The 16818-nt window shown below is 43.6% G+C and overlaps 1 long non-coding RNA gene across 1 annotated transcript in view; it reads right to left on the reverse strand.

The window, feature by feature from the left end:
* Positions 1-1786: 1786 nt before the first annotated feature.
* LOC122933667 overlaps positions 1787-16818 on the reverse strand; it is a 43162-nt gene continuing 28130 nt past the window's right edge. The window contains exons 3-4 of the long non-coding RNA XR_006388529.1: positions 2230-2321; positions 1787-1862 (exon numbers count right to left, since the gene is read on the reverse strand). This is a non-coding gene — a long non-coding RNA (uncharacterized LOC122933667). The remainder of the gene's footprint in view (positions 1863-2229; positions 2322-16818) is intronic.

The raw sequence follows: 16818 nt of genomic DNA on the forward strand, positions 1-16818 counted from the left end.
AATGTCATGTAATATGCCTGCATTTTGGACGTCATCTCCTGTCATATTATATATATATATGTGATTCTACATGCAAATATCACGGGCCTAGTCAGGGTGCACTAAACTTGTTTATCCACAAGATGGAGCAGTGTCAGTGTGTATATATAGCTTAGCTCAGACCTAAGGCAGTTCAGTTCAGAAATGTTCAGCTGAGCTCAGGTAAATCCAAGTGAGAGTTCAGTTCAAAGCAGTTCTCTCATGAGCTAAGTCAGAAAGCAACAGCAATGTAGCTGAATACCTGGAGGGAGGCCCATTCACAGCCTCTCTGCTCTGTCCCTGTCGGCTCCACCGACCAGGGTTAAAGCCTGCAACTATTCTACCTAGAGGTGAGCAATCCACTCGCTCTTCCAGGGTGACCAATGTCTAAACTGCATGCAGCAGAGTATCTAAGGAATTATCACGTTTATGCAAGACAAAGGATTAGCAAGATAGTCATTACCTGAGGACTTTTTAGGTACCTTTGTAGTAGGTGTACGAGACAGCATAAGGCATCCACACCTCCAGTTCAAACTCTAAGGACAGTTAGGCCAAGTGTCAGAACAACATTGGAATAGAAGTTCCAGGATTTAGAAAAGCACCTTCAACCCTTGGCCCTTGGCCGCTCCATCCTCAATGCGCCTGCGCCGGGTGTAGATGTGACTTCATCGGCGCATTTTCATCTCCATTTGCCAATAACTCTTGTGCGACACCTAAAGGGTTAACAAAGTTTGTAAAATCAGTTTTGAATACCTTGAGGGGTGTAGTTTCTTAGATGGGGTCACTTTTATAGAGTTTCTACTCTAGGGGTGCATCGGGGGGCTTCAAATGGGACATGATGTAAAAAAACAGTCCAGCAAAATCTGCCTTCCAAAAACCGTATGGCATTCCTTTCCTTCTGCGCCCTGCCGTGTGCCCGTACAGTAGTTTACAGCCACATATGGGGTGTTTTTGCAAACTACAGAATCAGGGCAATAAATATAGCATTTTGTTTGGCTGTTAACCCTTGCTTTGTTACTGGAAAAAATGGATTAAAATGGAAAATTTGCCCAAAAATTTAAATTCTCAAATTTCATTTCCATTTGCCATTAACTCTTGTGGAACACCTAAAGGGTTAACAACGTTTTCTAAAATCAGTTTTGAATACCTTGAGGGGTGTAGTTTCTAGAAAGGGGTCATTTTTTGGTGGTTTCTATTATGTAAGCCTCACAAAGTGACTTCAGACCTGAACTGGTCCTTAAAAGTGGGTTTTTGAAAATTTCTGAAAAACTTCAAGATTTGCAACTAAACTTCTAAGCCTTGTAACATCCCCAACAATAAAATATTCCCAAAATGATCCAATACAGAAAACTTAACCAAATCACCCACAAGGATGCCTATCCCTTAACCAGGATTGAAGAATCCCTGACAGCACTGGGGTCATCAGCCTATTTCTCTACTCTCGATCTGACCAGTGGATACTGGCAAGTACCCATGGCTCCTGAAGACCGAGAGAAAACAGCTTTTACCACTCCCATGGGCCTAGTCGAGTTTAATTACATGCCCTTTGGACTTTGTAATGCACCAGGAACATTTCAACGAAACGGAACGCTGTTTAGGCCATAGAAACTTTGAGACTGTCCTACTCTACCTTGACAATGTTATTATTTATTCCAAATCCTACGAAGACTACTTGAAACACCTTGCAGAAGTATTCCAAGTCCTCATCAAACATATACTTAAGATCAAACCATCTAATTGCTACCTGTTGAAGCCAAATTTCAAGTACCTGGGACATGTTGTCAGTGGAGAGGGTGTTAAACCAGTTCTTGAAAAGTTAGCTGCAGTCCGGAATTGGCCTACTCCTACCACAAAATAGGGCACATAGGTAGAATGGTTACAGAAGTAAATTACCCTTAAAATATAACCTTTATTAAATACGATAATAAAATAGATATTACCTCAAAAAAGTGATGTATATATATATATATAGATATAAAGAAAAATCTGCCTGAATAGGCGTGATTTAGTGATCAATCCAAACTACCTCTAACATTGATAAACAGTTACATAGAGGTAAATGTGGATAAGTAGGAGGATGCAGGGCACCAATTACATAACATAATAAACAGATACTGTATCATAGGGGTTAATACCCTTTGGTAACAGAACAGCTAAAAATACAAAAACATAATTGATATAACTGTTAGCAGCCATGTGCTAGTTACTCACGGTACCCAGGTATGATATAGTGGTTATCGCAGATGAAAGGATGTTAGTAGTCGATGATTGGAAATTCCTTTCCACCTTGATGCTGGCGACAACTGAAATGATGCAGAGGTGGTATAGTTGAAGCCAGCTGAGTGGAGGTCAGGGAAGGTATGACCCTAAATATCCCTTGGGGTCTCCCTACCTAACACTGGAGCACCCAACCCGAAAGGGGCGACCCCACTCAATCGACCGCTCACCCTAATGTGCCCTGGATGCCCCTAAAAACCACATTAGTAATGCTAAAAGTCGTCCCGACGCGTTTCCCCAACAGGTAGCGAAGGTTCCTCATAGGACAAGTAATAATCTGGTGGTGATGTCCCAGATGTTGGTCGCCTAGATGATAAGAGGTGCAAAGAGTGTCCAAACAAACCATAACTTTATACAAACGCCACTCTCCAGGTGCACAGAGGGATTAATACCCAGAATCAATGCGCAACATTGCATAAAGCATAAACCATATAAGGAGGGGCTGAGAGGCATGTGGTATGGGATCAATATCCATGTAACATATATTAATTAGATTATTTAAAATATGAATGGACAAACTGGAATAGGAGCCAGTAGGACATAAAACAGAGGGTATGTAAGTAGAAAGAGGATAATATAAATGGGGATCAAGGATATAATAGCCATAAACCCACAAATCCTCATAGATAACAACAAAACATACAGGACCTATTTTGGTCTGATGAATAAGGCAGATAAATATGCGTAGATAAATATAAGAGGCAGGATAAGTTAAACACTTAAAGGGAACCTGTCACCAGGATTTTGGGTATAGAGCTGAGGACATGGGCTGCTAGATGGCCACTAGCACATCCGCAATACCCAGCCCCCATAGCTCTGTGTGCTTTTATTGTGTAAAAAACAGATTTGATACATATGCAAATTACCCTAAGATGAGTCCTGTCCCTGACTCATCTCACATACAGGACTCATCTCAGGTTAATTTGCATATGTATCAAATCAGGTTTTTTTACACAATAAAAACACACAGAGCTATGGGGACTGGTTATTGAGGATGTGCTAGCGACCATCTAGCAACCCATGTCCTCAGCTCTATACACAAAATCCCGGTGACAGGTTCCCTTTAAGTAGTTATTGCGGGCCTTTGAAGATAAGGTCATATCCGTGGATGAACTGAGATTCATGATCCCAAACAACCCCCAAGTTTCAACGTTTTATGCCTTACCCAAAATACACAAGGGGTATCCTCCCTTAAGAGGCCGTCCTATTGTCTCGGGTGTCGGTTCTATCACACAGAATAGCAGTATTTATATTGATAGAATACTTAATCCCTTTGTTGTTTCTTTACCATCATACATACGTGACACCATGTATGTTAGAAACAAATATGAGGGGGCACACTCAAAAGGGAAACACTAGCGGTGTGATAGTGATGATACACTTTAATATTCTAAAATTTTAAGAACATACCCCTAAAAAAGCTAGTTAAAAAATACATATAGGACATATACAGATGGTAATAGGTGTTAGAACCTGTATAGCCGACACTCAGTCACTGCAGCAAACACCAACCAAATGCAATAAAACCGTGTAGCGGCAAAGTCCCAATCAGGTAGTGACGTTCCTAGTCCCTGAAAGTGATGTCACAATAGGATGAAGCACGTGGTGACGTGTAGATTCTATCACAGTATCTGTGACACTCTGGCCAGACTCGGACTAAACAGTAATGGTGTGATAATGTAATGGCCCAGTTCAATATCCGGCACAATAATGTAATACCCCAGTTCAATGTCTGGCACACTTGTAGTTTACCGTCCACAATGGTAGGCTGACTCACACTTTCTTCCACAAATAGCAATGCTCATAAAGGAGCCCGGTCTTACCCGTCTTCACTGTTTCTTCCACAGCGTAGATCCCAGGTGGCCGCACACCAGCAGTGTCCCACGTGGTGTGCTCGGCCTGTGCGTGGCGTACCACATGACCTGGTTACCTAGGGGACAGGATGGACGCTCTGGTGACGTCAATGTTGAGCGACTGCTCTCCAATCCCTCGGTTAGAGCTAATTTGATAACTTTGCTCCTTTGGTTGCCGGCTTTGTTTTCCTTTGAATGAATCCACGCTCACTCTAAACTGCCAGATGCGTTTCGGGGTCTTACGCCCCTTCCTCAGTGGCCAACTGAGTGAGCGGATCCTCACTCCTTATATATGGGATACCCCCGCACACATTCCTCCATTTTCCTTGTGGGTTTATTACTATATGGAGTGGATTTCTGTCACGGCTGAGGATGGGGAAAACCCTCAGCCGTGCAATGACAGAAGATAGTAGTCGCAGCTTGACCAGGACGACAGAATTAGGGAGCAGGTCACCTCTTAATCAAATCCCTAATCTGACCCTGACTCCTAGTTGTATGAGCCGACCCTGATGGTAGGAGGGCTCATACTCCAGAATCTTGAAGTCCCTGCTAGCCCTCAAGGTGGCCCTAAACTATGAGCAGGGTAAGACAACCTGTTCCTTCTAGACATGGAGGAACAGGAGTCTCATTGGCCAAGCTGCAGGGAAAAGGGGAACACAAACAGTCCTACTGAACTAGTTCCACCTACCTGCCACAGCCTTGCTGACTGGATCCCTGTGCTGGCAAGCTGATGTCCACACAACATTAAATAAACCCAGCAAACACACATCCACACACAGGAACCCAGATCCATAGCTGCACCAAATAACAAAAGGAAAATATCAACTGAACATCACATAGACATAAACTTATGACCACAAGGGTGGCCCCCACTGGCAGATGGTAAATAACAGGAGGATGTCTCCAGCATCCATGGCTGAAGAACCCCTCAGCTAACTGAAACCAGCCCAAAGTGGCCACACCCACACTCAGACACACCCAGTGATCACACACACAGAAGGGAGTTAACCCTTCCAACACAAGGCAAGGGAAGACAGCCACTTAAAGGGGAAGTACACACATAAACACACACTTCACCTGTTGCCGCGGGCAACGGCATGCGTGGCAACCATGTCCTGGGGATCAGCCATAGGGCTGAGACACTGCCACCACATGCACACAACACCACACGTTGCCACGGGCAACCAAGTGAAGGAAAGTGTCACAAAACACACTATAGGACGTGACAATTTCACCCCTGTGGAGTGGGTTCCCATACCTGGTACACTAGTCATGCATACATTTGTTAAATCATTGTAAAAGGTTAAAACAATAAATAATCCCCTTCATAATTCAATGCCCTAACACTTAAAAATACATTAAAAATAGATAATGGAGAAGACTGCAAGGTCTTATATCTATATAATGAATCAGCGCACTAAAAACGCATCAAAAACGCATATAGGTGCATTGTGTTTTCTGTACGATTTTCATATTGAAGAAATGATATTCATCCAGGGATGTTGCGATATTCATCCGAAACAGATAGCGGGGATAATTTACTAATGTCGCCTCGAGGAGCGTCCTATTCCAGTTTGTCCATTCACATTTTTAATAATCTAATTAATATATGTTACATGGATATTGATCCCATACCACATGCCTCTCAGCCCCTCCTGATATGGTTTATGCTTTATGCAATGTTGCACATTAATTCTGGGTATTAATCCCTCTGTGCTGTTGTCCTGTGAATTTGGAGAGCTGCTTGCGTTCCATATACTAGAAGTACGTCAGCGGTGGAACGTATTCTGCGTTCCAAATACCGGAAGTGATGTATCGTCACTTTGTTTTTTCTTTCTTGAGCGGCGGCACCTGGAGAGTGGCGTCTGTATAAAGGTATGGTTTGTTTGGACACTCTTTGCACCTCTTATCATCTAGGCGGCAAGCATCTGCGACATCACCAGCAGAATCTGAATAGTAAATATTGAGTTTTGTTTGGCTGTTAACCATCGATGTGTTAAAGAAAAAATTGGATTAAAATGGAAAATCTGCCCAAAAAGTGAAATTTAAAGATTTGATCTCCATTTTCCTTTAATTCTTATGGAACGCCTAAAGGGTTAACAAAGTTTGTAAAATCGGTTTTAAGTAACTTGAGGGTCATTTATGGGGGTAACTACTATGTAAGCCCCACAAAGTGACTTCAGACCTTAAAAAGTGGGTTTTGGCAATTTTCTTAAAAATTTTAAGAATTGCTTCTAAACTTCTAAGCCTTCTAACGTCCTAAAAAAATAAAATTACATTTCTAAAATGATGCCAACATAAAGTAGACATATGGGGTATGTTAAGTAATAAATATTTTATGAGGTATCACTTTCTGTTTTAAAAGCAGAGAAATAGAAATTTAGAAAATTGAAAATTTTTCCAAATTTTAGGTAAATTTGGGATTTTTTCATAAATAAAGGTGAAATATATTGACTCAAATTTATGACTATCATGAAGTACAATGTGTCACGAGAAAACAGTCTCTGAATGACTTGGATAAGTAAAGGTGTTCCAAAGTTATTACCACATAAAGTGAGATATGTCAGTTTTGCAAAATTAGGCCTGGTCAGGAAGGGGGAAAATGGCCCAGATGGCAAGTGGTTAATGACCAGGCTACTTTTTACACTTCTGCACTACACTACTTTCACCGTTTATCGCTCGGTCATGCAACTTACCACCCAAATGAATTTTACCTCCTTTTCTTCTCACTAATAGAGCTTTCATTTGGTGGTATTTAATTGCTGCTGACATTTTTACTTTTTTGTTATTAATCGAAATTTACCAACATTTTTGCAAAAAAATGACATTTTTCACTTTCAGTTGTAAATTTTTTTTAAAAAAAAAAGACATCTATATATACATTTTTCTCTAAATTTATTGTTCTACATGTCTTTGATAAAAAAAAATTGTTGGGGCAAAAAAAAAATGGTTTGGGTAAAAGTTATAGCGTTTACAAACTATGGTACAAAAATGTGAATTTCCGCTTTTTGAAGCAGCTCTGACTTTCTGAGCACCTGTCATGTTTCCTGAGGTTCTACAATGCCCAAACAGTAGAAAAACCCCACAAATTACCTCATTTCGGAAAGTAGGCACCCTAAGGTATTCGCTGATGGGCATAGTGAGTTCATAGAACTTTTTATTTTTTGTCACAAGTTAGCGGAAAATTTAGGGGCCCATATGTGTTTTTTCCTTACAAAGTCTCATATTCCACTAACTTGCGACAAAAAATAAAATATTCTAGGAACTCGCCATGCCCCTCACGGAATACCTTGGGGTGTCTTCTTTCCAAAATGGGGTCACTTGTGGCGTAGTTATACTGCCCTGGCAATTTAGGGGCCCATATGTGTGAGAAGTAGTTTGCAATCAAAATCTGTAAAAAATGACCGGTGAAATCCGAAAGGTGCACTTTGGAATGTGGGTCCCTTTGCCCACCTAGGCTGCAAAAAAGTGTCACACATCTGGTATCACCGTACTCAGGAGAAGTTGGGGAATGTGTTTTGGGGTGTCATTTTACATATAACCATGCTGGGTGAGAGAAATATCTTGGCAAAAGACAACTTTTCCAATTTTTTTATACAAAGTTGGCATTTGACCAAGATATTTATCTCACCCAGCATGGGTATATGTAAAATGACACTCCAAAACACATTCCCCAACTTCTCCTGAGTACGGCAATACCAGATGTGTGACTCTTTTTTGCAGCCAAGGTGGGCAAAGGGGCACATATTCCAAAGTGCACCTTTCGGATTTCGCAGGCCATTTTTTACACATTTTGATTGCAAAGTACTTCTCACACATTTGGGCCCCTAAATTGCCAGGGCAGTATAACTACGCCACAAGTGACCCCATTTTGGAAAGAAGACACCCCAAGGTATTCTGTGCAGGGCACGGCGAGTTCCTCGAATTTTTTATCTTTTGTCACAAGTTAGCGGAAAATGATGATTTTTTTTTTCCTTACAAAGTCTCATATTCCACTAACTTGCGACAAAAAATAAAAAATTCTAGGAACTCGCCGTGCCCCTCACGGAATACCTTGGGGTGTCTTCTTTCCAAAATGGGGTCACTTGTGGCGTAGTTGTACTGCCCTGGCAATTTAGGGGCCCAAATGTGTGAGAAGTACTTTGCAATCAAAATGTGTAAAAAATGGCCTGTGAAATCCGAAAGGTGCACTTTTGAATGTGTGCCCCTTTGCCCACCTTGGCTGCAAAAAAGTGTCACACATCTTGTATCGCCGTACTCAGGAGAAGTTGGGGAATGTGTTTTGGGGTGTCATTTTACATATACCCAGGCTGGGTGAGAGAAATATCTTGGCAAAAGACAACTTTTCCCATTTTTTTATACAAAGTTGGCATTTGACCAAGATATTTATCTCACCCAGCATGGGTATATGTAAAATGACACCCCAAAACACATTCCCCAGCTTCTCCTGAGACATTTAGACATTTGGATCCCAGACTTCTTCTCACGCTTTAGGGCCCCTAAAAAGCCAGGGCAGTATAAATACCCCACATGTGACCCCACTTTGGAAAGAAGACACCCCAAGGTATTCAATGAGGGGCATGGAGAGTTCATAGAAATTAATTTTTTTGGCATAAGTTAGCGGAAATTGATTTATTTATTTTTTTTTTCTCACAAAGTCTCACTTTCCGCTAACTTAGGACAAAAATTTAAATCTTTCATGGACTCAATATGCCCCTCAGCAAATACCTTGGGGTGTCTTCTTTCCAAAATGGGGTCAGTTGTGGGGTGTTTGTACTGCCCTGGCATTTGAGGGTCTCCGCAATCATTACATGTATGGCCAGCATTAGGAGTTTCTGCTATTCTCCTTATATTGAGCATACAGGTAATGAGATTTTTTTTTCCGTTCAACCTCTGGGCTGAAAGAAAAAAATGAACGGCACAAATTTCTCCATTCTCATCGATCAATGTGGATGGAAAAATCTCTGCCAAAAAAAAAAAAGGAGGGGAAAGGCGTCTGCCCGGACATAGGAGCTCCGCCCAACATCCATACCCACTTAGCTCGTATGCCCTGGCAAACCAGATTTCTCCATTCACATCAATCGATGTGGATGAATAAATCTTAGCCGGGATTTTTTTATTATATACAAAGTGTTTGCCAAAGCATAGGAACACCGCCTCCTCCTCAGCTCGTATGCCTTGGCAAACGTATCTTTAACTGCAGAGTAGAAATCTCGTCTTGCAGCGCCGCATACACCGACTTGCGTGTAATCTGACAGCAGCGCAATGCTTCTGTCAGAATGCACATCAGTGCTGCAGCTAGTCGATCGGTTGGTCCACCTGGAAGGTAAAAAAAAAAAAAACAGGCCGCAACGCAATAATTTTATTAACTTTGGAACAGAACATATAAACTTTAACTTTTTGAACTAAACATTAACCTTTTTGCTTACTGGTGTTTTTTTTTTACCTTTATAGAACAAACCTCTCCTTCCCCATGGGTCAATGTGCAAAGCGCAAATCGCCCAAAGATGTGGCGAAGTGCGTTAAGCACTTTGTCCCAGGTGAAAGGAGAGGTTTGCAGCAGCTGTATGTGAATGGGCCCTAATAGCCCTGTGTGCCTGTCCTGGTGAGATGTGATCCCTATGCTAAGTGTACCTGTGTGTGGTACTTCCGGAAACACTCTCCAATGCATAGGGCAGGGTGGTCAGGACAGTCAGGACAGAAATAGCGGGTGTCACGCCTTATTCCACTCCTGCTACAGACACAACATTTTTTTTGGGGTGGCGGTCAGTTTGAGGTACCAGGAACGACACTGGGGAAATGTCGCTCGTGTAGACGGCTTACTACACTGGTGGATGGGGCCACGGAACCTCCTGGGTACAGGAGGTTTGTGATGATCTCTTCCTGAAATTTGAGGAAGGATCCAGTTCTCCCAGCCTTACTGTAAAGAACAAAACTATTATACAGAGCCAATTGAATTAAATATACAGACACCTTCTTATACCAGCGTCTAGTTCTGCGGGACACTAAATACGGAGCCAACATCTGGTCATTGAAGTCCACCCCTCCCATGTGAAGGTTATAGTCGTGGACTGAGAGGACACGGGTTTTCGATGACACGGGTTGCTCGCTCAATTTGGATTGTCGTGTCTGCGTGAATGGAGGAGAGCATGTAAACGTCACGCTTGTCTCTCCATTTCACCACGAGCAGTTCTTCGTTACACAATGCGGCCCTCTGCCCCCTTGCAAGATGGGTGGTAACGAGCCGTTGGGGGAAGCCCGCGCGACTAGTTTGCCAATCCATTTTAGAAACAAATGCCTAAAGAGGGCCACACTTGTGTAAAAATTGTCCACATAAAGATGGTACCCCTTGCCGGATAAGGGTGACACCAAGTCCCAGACTGTCTTCCCACTGCTCCCCAGGTAGTCAGGGCAACCGACCGGCTCCAGGGTCTGATCTTTTCCCTCATAGATCCGAAATTTGTGGATATAGCCTGTGGCCCTTTCACAGAGCTTATACAATTTGACCCCATACCGGGCGCGCTTGCTTGGGATGTATTGTTTGAAGCCAAGGCGCCCGGTAAAATGTATAAGGGACTCGTCTACGCAGATGTTTTGCTCAGGGGTATACAAATCTGCAAATTTCAGGTTGAAATGGTCTATGAGGGGCCGAATTTTGTGGAGCCGGTCAAAAGCTGGGTGGCCTCTGGGACGGGAGGTGGTGTTGTCGCTAAAGTGCAGGAAACGCAGGATGGTCTCAAATCGTGTCCTAGACATAGCAGCAGAGAACATGGGCATGTTATGAATTGGGTTTGTGGACCAATATGACCGCAATTCATGCTTTTTAGTTAGACCCATGTTGAGGAGAAGGCCCAGAAAAGTTTTAATTTCGGAAATTTGGACTGGTTTCCACCGGAAAGACTGGGCATAAGAGCTTCCCGGGTTGGCGGATATAAATTGTGTGGCATACCGATTTGTTTCGGCCACAACTAAGTCCAAGAGCTCTGCAGTCAAGAACAGCTCAAAAAATCCCAGGGCCGATCCGATCTGAGCTGTCTCAACCCGAACTCCAGACTGGGCGGTGAAAGGGGGAACTACAGGTGCGGCTGAAGTTGGGGACTGCCAATCAGGGTTTGCCAGCACCTCAGGGATTCTAGGGGCTCTACGGGCACGTCTTTGCGGTGGCTGCGACGGGGTCACTACTGCTCGTGCCACCGTACCAGTTTCAACTGCCCTTCTGGTGCTCGCCACTTCACCAGGTTGTACGGCAGTGCTGGTATTAGGTCCAGGAAGGGCTGCGCTGCTGGTGTATGCCTCACCACGTAATCCAACAGCACCAGCCCCACTCTGCTGCTCTTGAAACGGATCCTGCGCAACCTGTGGTCTAGCGAAACGGGGCCGGGTACGCCTGGTGCTATCAGGGACCTCAGCCTCCTCGTCCGAACTTTGGGTCAGAGAGCCACTGCTTTCTACAGGTTTGTATTCTGACCCGCTAGATTCATCAGATGAGGGTTCCCATTCCTCATCCAACTGGGTCAGAAGCCTGTAGGCCTCTTCAGAAGAATACCCCCTGTTTGACATTTGGGCAACTAAATTTAGGGGTATTCCCTGAGACTACCCAAGAAAAAAAGCAAGCCTGTCTTACAAAGAGGAGGCTAGCGAAGTACCGGAGGCCGCTACGGTTGAAAAAAATATCAAAACTGATTTTTTTATCGCCGCAGCGCGTGTAAAGTGAATGTGCAGTGATAAAAAAATAAATAAAAAATTGTCACTGCTGTGGGGCGGGCGTGGGCGAACGCACGTGTGGGCGACCGATCAGGCCTGATCGGGCAAACACTGCGTTTTGGATGGAGGGCGAACTAAAGTGACACTAATACTATTATAGATCTGACCGTGATCAGTTTTGATCACTTCCAGATACTATAAAAGTACAAATGCTGATTAGCGATACGCTAATCAGCGAATAAGGGACTGCGGTGCGGTGGGCTGGGCGCTAACCGATCGCTAACTACCTAATCAAGGGACCTAAACTATACTAAAACCTATCAGTCAATACCAGTGGGGAAAAAAAGTGACAGTTTGCACTGATCACTTTTTTCCTTTTCACTAGTGATTGACAGGGGCAGGAAGGGGTGATCAAGGGGTTAATTGGGGTGCTGGGAGGTGATCTGGGGGCTAAGTGTGGTGTTGGTGGGTACTCACAGTGATGTGTGCTCCTCTGCTGGAACCAACCGACCAAAAGAAGGAGCAGAGGAGCACAGCAGCCATATAACCACATCATATTTACTAATATGATGTGTTATCTGGCTGTTGATTCGTTTTTTTGAAAATCAACAACCTGCCAGCCACGATCATTGGCTGGCAGGTTGATGACGAACTTGTCTTTTGAATTTTGCCGGCCCGCGATGCGCATGTGCGGGCCGGCTTTCCCCGAAATCTTGCATCTCGCGAGAGGACGCATCGGCGCGTCCACCCAGAGGAACAGGACCGCCGCAAAGATGCAATACTGCGTACGGCGGTCCTGAGCAGGTTAATAAAGGTTATATTTTAAAGGTAATTTACTTCTGTGACCATACTCCTACCACAGTAAAAGAGGTGAGAAGTTTCCTTAGTTTTGCAGGATGCTACAGACGCTTCATCCCTCACGTCGCCCAGATTGCTGAGCCAATTCAGGAACTCCTAAGAGGACACCGAAGAAGTACCAGAAGATGCAGATACCTGTGAAGTGGAATGCAGACAGGGAAATTGCCTTCCAGCTCCTGAAGAAGAAGCTGACCAAACCACCTGTTTTGGGATATCCAGATTACCAACAGCCCTTCCATCTCTACACTGATGCCAGCCAGAAAGGCCTGGGAGCTGTCCTGTCTCAAGTGCAAGCAGGTAAAGAGAGAGTAATTGTTTATGCTAGCAGATCGCTGAAATGAATAATTGGAACTACAGCTCTTTCAAGTTAGAGTTCCTCGCACTTTTGTGGGCTGTCGCCGAAAAATTGAAGGACTACCTTGCAGCAACTCCCTTTATAGCTTTTACCGATAACAACCCACTGGCGCATCTCAATACAGCCAAGCTAGGTGCCTTAGAACAACGATGGGCCTCACGTCTTGCTAAGTACAACTTCACTGTCAAAAACAGAATAGGCAAGTCCAATGAGAATGCAGATGCCTTATCTCGCCTGCCTACCAAGGAAGATCCTATTGCACAAGTAGATGTCTGGGAAGAAGTGGAGATGCCTAATTTCTACAAAAATTTCACCCAACAAAGCATCCTCTCAATCAAAAACAAGAGTCCTAAATCCCTATCTACAGAATAATCCAGAATCTCTAATTGAAAAGGAGAGATGGATCAAACTTCAGTCAGAAAGTAGAGTAATCGGAGATCTACATGACTTCCTCACCAGTGGAAGAATACCTGAGAGAATCCGCAGAAGAAATGCAGACCCAGAACTGTTGAAGCTGTGGAGAACTGAAAACAACTCTTTCTGCAGAAGGGCCTACTATTGAGAAGAAGCCTGGATCCAGTTACCTATGACAGGGTATCCTAATCCTCCGTCAGGATGCAAGCATCATTCTTGAGATGTACCCTGACAAATCAGGACACTTTGGCGTGCAGAAGACGGAAGCTACCGTCCGTAGGCGATTCTATTGGATTGGAATGCGAGAAGACATTGAGAAGTGGTGTTGAGAGTGTTCCGTCTGTGCTATTGGACGAGGTGAAAAGCATGACCATAAAGCACCCTTACATTCTATTGTAAGCCAAAAACCATTGGAGATCGTTGCAATTGACCATGTGAAGCTGGAACCAAGTCGCTCAGGCTACACATACACTATGACCATCATTGACCACTACACCAAATTCATTGTAGCCGTACTTGTTAAGGACTTTGCCGCTAAAACAACTGCAGATGCTTACTGGAAACATTTCCTGTTACCATATGGATGTCCAGAAAAAATTCTTATAGATCAAGGATCTGCCTTTGAGTCGCAACTCTTCAAAGAACTGTGTTCACTTCACAATTGCCAGAAAATCAGAACAACTGCTTACCATCCCCAAGGTAATAGACTTTGTGAAAAAATGAACCAGACCCTAATAGAAATGCTTAGAGCTGTGCCACCTGCTACCAGAAATGATTGGCCTACTCTTCTACCTCAATTGATGTATACCTATAATAATACCATTCACTGTTCCACGGGGTATACACCTTACTATCTCATGTTTGGCCGACAAGGTAAACTACCTGCTGACCATACTTTGGACGTACAAGTGCCTGATGCCAGCAATCCATTGCCCAAAACTGATTGTGTGAGGGAACACGAAAGACGTCTAGCTGATGCACAAGAAATTGTTTACCACCGCATGGAACATGCTCACAAAAAGCAGCAAAAAGATTATGACCAATCTGCCAAAGCAGAGCCTCTTGAAATTGGTGATTATATATGGCTATAGAATAATCATTGGACCAGCAAATTGGACAGTAAGTGGGAAAGAGTTCCCTACATCATCCCAAATCCAGCAACTGACACCTATGAGATCACCAGAGAAAACAAATCACCTCAAATAGTTCATCGCAATCGCTTGAAATTATGTAACAAGTAGGAATCCTTCCAGATGAGATTGTTACAGAGGAATATCAACCTCCAATTCAAGTGTCAGAACTACCAGTTAAGTCTGTAGAGCCTATGCAAACTGTTGAAAAACAAATGACGAAAGCAGATCCTCTAAAATGGTTCCTTATACCATGGGTAAACTCTGCTGTGCCTGCTCCAGTCAGTACAGTGTCACATCAGCCAGAGGAACCACCTCAAGAATAAGTTTTAGTAGTGCAAGACACTCCAGATGTATCAAGTCCCCCTGTGCCAAGGTCAGAAGAAGTACCACCACTTCGCAGATCCAGTCGGATTACCAAGGGACAACCACCTGCTCGTTATAGGGAGTATTTACTTCAGAATCAGTGGAGAGACCTCCCAGATACCCCAGTTTAATGTGGATTACAATTTTACTTTGGTGAGACTACAGAGCCTGAGTAAGAGACTTCTTGACTCTGATTATTTGCCTTACTCCAAGGACTCTCTACAGTCTTCTTTGTTTTGTTGTCGCAACGTTCAAGCCTGTGCCTGGAGATAGACTCACATGTACCTGAGCCTCTGTGTTGTTCATCATCTTTACATCCCCTATGCTAAGGGAACAGACTCATGCCCTGTGAGCCTCCTGATTTTCACCCATGTTCATTATTTCCCCATTATAGACTATCCTGGTATTTTTGTTCAGCTGTGCCAGGTCAGCGCCCCTGTTAATCAGTCTCCAGAGGGAAGAAACTACGCCCCTTTTTCACTTGTTTACCACCATTCTTGATGTTTGCCTGATATTTACAATTGTGCCTAACCAATTTCTTTTCAGATCTCAAGAAGAAGTATTGATATGGGTTATGGTACTGTTCTTTATGCCTGCAGGATTGTTCTCTTTTTGTATTTTTCAGGAGACCTACATCTTTGTGTTGAGGTTGACACAGGTTAAACAAGGGGTGTATGCAGCGTCTCACTACCCTCGTAGGTACTGCAAAGTTGTTGTATTATGCTTTTTTATGCCTTATATAGCCTGTCTTAAGCTGCAATACATTTTGGTGCATAATCCCTGCTAACAGGCGTATTAGAATGCATTTACACTGAGCTTACCACTAGAGGGAGATAATACCTCCCATATATACAGTCAAGCTCAGGCCTAGACAATGAGGACCAGTTCCAGTAGCAGTTGAGAGACCAGTTGTGTCAAGTCTGTGTCAAAGGAGACCCCCAAAGGGTTATGGCCATATCCTACTAGTGCCTTAGGACCTTTGGATTCCCAAGTGAAGGAGTCACCAGCCTCCGGCAACTTCACAAGCCTTTACCAGGATCACCAGGACCAGCCCTGAAGTCCTCTATCCGTAAGGCTACGATTTCATTACATTTAATAGTTAGAGATGGACATTTACACCTGTCAGCAGAGAACTTGCAGCAATGTTACCTCTGTGCCAAGAGACTGTTTAATACTTTGGGTGTACTGTTATCAGAAGTCATCTTCAGTAAAGTTCCACCTTCAATTTCATCCTGCTCGCCTCAGTCTCAAGTTCCTCAATTAACACTACAGTAAATGGTTGTACCTCCATACAAAAGTTACTGGCGTCACGACTACCTTGCTATAGGAACATTAATACAGACCATCAAGGGCACCTCGTACCAACATCTGGCCCGTGTCCCTTACACCAGAGTGTGCCCCAGAGAATCCTTGTGCTGTTCTCCTTTTCACTTATGTGAGCCTGCCAAGAAATGACATAACCGAGAGTAACCAGAACTGTATTTACCTCAGCCCACCTATTGCTTACACCGTGACCTCACGCATTATTCCCCTGCAAGGTCTGGCATACCGCAACAGCTCCACTGCCACATTCTGTACTGTGACATCACTGTGTGCATTATTATGACATCATTTTTTACATTTTGCTGGTGGCAGTTGAAGAATAGAACTGAGCATGTGCTTCCATCTCAGTGAACAGGACAAAGAAGTTACAAAAAGGGCAAACAGCAGGTGGCGCTATACAGATACTTATAATATGTTTAATTGCATGCAGTTACAAAAGTATTCAGATCCAGGTGTTTGAAAGTTAGAATATTATTTGTGGGATTACTTCTATAAGCACCATGTAGCATGCTGGGCTGCC

Source organism: Bufo gargarizans, chromosome 4 (assembly GCF_014858855.1).
Source record: "Bufo gargarizans isolate SCDJY-AF-19 chromosome 4, ASM1485885v1, whole genome shotgun sequence".
Taxonomy (NCBI): Eukaryota; Metazoa; Chordata; class Amphibia; order Anura; family Bufonidae; genus Bufo; species Bufo gargarizans.